The 4,784-nt window shown below is 42.3% G+C and overlaps 1 protein-coding gene across 1 annotated transcript in view; it reads left to right on the top strand.

The window, feature by feature from the left end:
- Nucleotides 1–4,784, top strand: part of ASAP1 (ArfGAP with SH3 domain, ankyrin repeat and PH domain 1) — a 146,775-nt gene that overhangs the window by 24,467 nt on the left and 117,524 nt on the right. The gene's annotated exons all lie outside the window — the stretch shown is intronic.

The raw sequence follows: 4,784 nt of genomic DNA on the forward strand, positions 1-4,784 counted from the left end.
CCTGCTGAAGTACAAAGTAATGATGTTACTTGTCCTTACATAAATGCAGTGGTTTTGTTTTGCAAAACAAAACTATGAGAGTTCCACTAACAAAAAAAGTTTACCGAGTTTTAGCATGTGAGATATTCCAAAACCAAAAGCATAACTCATCCTGCTGAGATTCTTGTTGATTTGAAGCTTCTTTTATCCTCTAAGCCCAGCATCCAACTCAAATGAGAAGAGCTGATGTTCAGAAATATGTGTGGATATTCTATTATTATGGCCATAAATTTAAATAAGCCTTTCCCATTAATTTGTTAAAAGTTATCTGAAAATAAAACTATAAAAATGTAGCACCAGCAATCTACCATATAGATGTTGGACGTTTTCTTGGGGAATCTCAAATCAGCTTTATCAGTTATCAAAATGCCATGGCTGTCTTATGTCATACAGTGATCTCATAAAGTGAGTTAGGATCAGGAGGAGGATGGGAAGTACTGCTGACTGCTGTGTTTAGCTGAAATGGATGAAACTAACACCAAACCACAGCCGTATACAGGATAGTAGTATGGTACAGAACGTAGCCTAAGGATATTTTTCTGATTAATTTTAACACACCACTACTTCTGTTGCTATTTGCTGCTGAGCTGGTGACGCTCTCTCCATATATGTGAAGATGCTAAGGAGCATAAAAAGAATAACTATAGAGTTCACTAAGAAAAGCATGTGTATTTCAATGATTTTATGTTTTAATTAAACACTATTGTCTATTATATCATGAAATCACCACTTTTATCAGCAGTAATAACTGAGATGGGAACCTTGAAAGTGAAAAAATTAGTGTAGTTGTAAAGCTGTATTTGCAAAAAAGCAACCTTCATGCTTATACTTGAGAATCAAAAAACCCTAAATTTGACATGCGAGACCCTGGCATGGCTACACCTGTACTAATCAAAAGGACTCATCTGCACAGCAGCAATGTGCACAGTGGTTTCCTTCTCCAGCTAACAACTCACTTCACCTCCACACGGACAGGTTGCAAATGGCCCTGGAGGCAGCTTGTCTGAGCACGCTTGACAACACATTTGGTGCACAGCCAGGAACATGGGTCAAGCTTGTTTCCAAAAACCAAGCAGCAACCACACCTGAGTTTGCATCTGTGAGTTTGCTTCCTATGCAACAGGGAAGCGTCACCTCAGGGTGGTCCTGGGGCTGCTCTCTGCAGGCAGTGTAATCATATCCCACAGGAGATCCACCACCAGCTTCAGCCTAGATGAGGTGTTGATACCCTGAAGAGCTGACTTTGCATGACTAAAGCTAGACAGCCACAAACACAGCAGGGCCACAAGCTCATCTATCTAGCTCCTTATCTACAGTGGAAAGATAATCTTGCTGTTCTCTACCTCACTGCTTCGTGGTTTCAACAGTTAATTGTATTGGTGATTCGAAGAGCTGTGCAAGTGCCATGTAGCTCTTCACCTCTGGCACATACTGGTCATGCTGCAAAGTTTACAATGATGACAACATCATCACCTGCTCACTTCTGCTCAGCTCCTGTGAGTGAACTGATGACCTCAATCTAAATATAAGCTGTCTAGAACACCATAAAATGAGAAATACTTTCATTGCTATTCAGTTTATTGCACAACACCTGTGTAGGTAGTTTGTGCTGTCATTGCTATGTTCCTTGGCCCCTCCCTAAGCATGGTGGCTATCACCAGCATTGCAGAATTATTGTCAATTTGCTGTAATTAACTCTTCTGTTGGCAATCACAATAAAATCCAGGGAATCAAACATATTTATAGACTGAATCACTGGGTGGGGTGGCAAGACAGAACAACTTTCCTGACTGCAATGCATCAGCAGTTAGGAGTGTGGTTTCCAGTGCTGCTTGCTTGATCCTCACTGGCACTAGCTTGTCCAGGATGGACACAGAGATGTGTTTCACTTCAGAATACCAAGAGGAGTGAGATAAGCATAACTTCATTGGCAAACCTTCCATGAGAAAAAGGCCATGGCACAGCCTCCCCCACGATCTAGCACAGATTAAGACAGCGTTAGAGCAGACGCTGTGAAATATAACTTTCACACTCTGATGATTATTCTTTGACATTTGTGAAGTGAAACAGTGATTTCAGTTAATGACAATTTATAGAGAAGTGCATCTTACAAATTTAGAATTGAATCTCAGATACTTATCACAATTCAAAACAGGAAACATGGTTAAATCTGAAATTCACTAAATGCTATTTGAAATACTTATATAATTTGACAGGTTTAAACTAAGCACATTTTTACAGGCAGCTTGTATAATTTATTTTTATTACCATCTCATTAATTAACTAATATTGCTTCTAGTGAGTTTAAGTGAAAATAATCCAAGCCTAAAGAGGTCATGCCTATAGGGCTATTTTCTCTACTACCATTTGAATAGAGGAAGGGGAAATGCTGCTTTTAAGCAGCAAAACAGAGCACTGTATTCTCTTTGGCAGAGTAAACAATTTCAGAACTGTCAAAAACAGACCAAAAGGCAATTATGATCCTCCTTTTTCATTTTTAGGCCTTGTGCCATTCTCTTTATTTACCAGTATTCTTCTGCATTCATTTTACTTTTTATATATTTAATATGTCTTTTTAAAAGACCGCTTTTTCCTGATGAGGAAACACAGAACCACAGCTGCAGTTACTCTCTGCTCTGCCTTCACTCCTGTCACTCTTCACTGCTACAGTTTCCCTGGCCTGTCTACTCCCTTTCTTAGTTGAACATGCTCTTCAGTGCTATAGTTTTAATTTTCACAAAATAGTATTGAAAAAAATTATGTCTTTAGCAGTATGCTCAGCTTCAGTCTGCACTCCATATGGTAGGATTTGTTTGGGATACCAGACGAGGTTATTATACAATCCAGAGATTAATGGTCAAGCTCAATAACTTCAGCCTGAAGAGGAACAATTCAACCCTAACAGTGAGAGCACCCAATTAATTAAACCAGTTTGTCCATCAGTGTGATGGATTTATCCTCACTTGAAATCTGCCAACGAGGGATCAGGACTCTTCCTAACACGAACACTGTGATTGACCTGCAGACCACAGGTCTGGCCCAGGAACAGCTGTGTGACAGCCCATGATTGATGTTCTGCAGGAAATTATAGGAGATGACCACAGAGACCCTGTTTGCCCCTCGGGCCATATCCCTCACCCATCCAGTTTCCAAGCAGGCTAGGCACACCAAAACAGCTCTTTTGGATGCTACCAACAGCTCTTCCCTGGCCTAACCCCCCAGCCAGTTCTTCACTCTCCTTTCCATAGTCCTTCTGATGCCACCAGCCATTTTTTTCTTCTTGGTCTCTCGTCCTCCTCCACTGCTCTTATGAACACGATCCTCAATTGATTTTCTTCCTACCCCTCCCATCGCTTCTTCAGCAGTTCATTTTTTTTTTTGCCCAAATCCATTTTTCAGTGCAACTCCCACACAGTTCTTTTCTTGGCTTCCTCCTCCTCTTGCCTACTCTACCTTTCAGAGTCTCATGACGTTTAGCAATCATCTGTACGAGCTCAGAGCCTTTGTGCCAGAAAGCTGGATCACGTGAAGCAGCAGCAGCAGCAGCAGCAGCAGCAATCACATGGCCATATGGATGGCTTCTACTAAGGAAATGAAATCAAAGAAACATGTTCAGGCAGGACCATTGCTCAGGAGTAGTGGTCATATTTTTGCTGACAGAACTGCATACAAATCATTTTTTATGGGTATACTCAAATCAGGTATCTCCTTTTTATTCTTACTCAGGCATTGCAGTTTTTAGTTGATACTGTCAACTATTTTTGAGTTGCACATGCATTTTATTAGAATTACATACAAAACCTAATTACATACAAGCCTAATCACATTGTAATGCAGTAGGTACTTATAGAGAGACCATAAAATCTTTTGAAATGGACACAGCCACATAATATTGCTCATTTTCAATTGCTCAGATTTGAGAATATTTACCAGTCTTGAATGGTCCAGCTTCTGTGGAGAGAATCCCAGATACAAGGAGGAGGAAATCACACAGTATGACTAAATAAATCACACTGGTGCAGCAGATGACCACAATTACTTGAGCCTCCCGAGACTCAGCCTTCTTTAGAAAGGAACATATGGATACCCAAACCTAAGCTTAAAAAAAAAAAAAAAAAGAAAATCATTAGAGCTGTCTGTCAGTTCCCTGAGTTACATGATGCAGCAATGGATAAAGGGTGTGTTAACTATTCAGAAACACTGCTTGTGAGAGGACACAGGACTGTAAACCCGCGGCTCAGGTCTCGGGCCAGCGCTGCGGCTGGGACACCGCGCTGGGCTGTGCGACCCGGCCGCGGCAGCACTCAGAGAGCTCTGCTCTGGAAAGGCTCAGGAACAGAACTAGTAACGCAAAATCGGCAATAGCAGCTTCAAGGGTTCCTCTGAATCATAGCAGGACTTCTTAAAAATTAACTAAGTCTAAGGAGAGTGAAAACCTATGCAGTCAGACTGCCAAGAGGGATGGCTCCCTCAGCGCTGGCTACATGAATCCTCGGCTCTACATCATCGGCGGAGAGGGCTCCGGCCGGCTGTGACGGACTTAGGAAGGGAAAAAAGAAGCAAGAGACCCTCTGACTCTCCCTGGGGGTTCCGTGAACCGGGCGCGGAGCCGCAGCCCGGAACGGGCAGGGTCCCTCCCCGCTGCCAGACAGCACGGGAAGCTCATTCTCCCGCTTAGGGACACTGCTGCAGCCCAGCACCCCCCGACCTTGTCAGCTTCCACCAAAAAGCCCTTTTTTATTAAA

The sequence above is a fragment of the Corvus brachyrhynchos genome, unplaced genomic scaffold (assembly GCF_000691975.1).
Source record: "Corvus brachyrhynchos isolate BGI_N302 unplaced genomic scaffold, ASM69197v1 scaffold28, whole genome shotgun sequence".
Lineage (NCBI taxonomy): Eukaryota > Metazoa > Chordata > Aves > Passeriformes > Corvidae > Corvus > Corvus brachyrhynchos.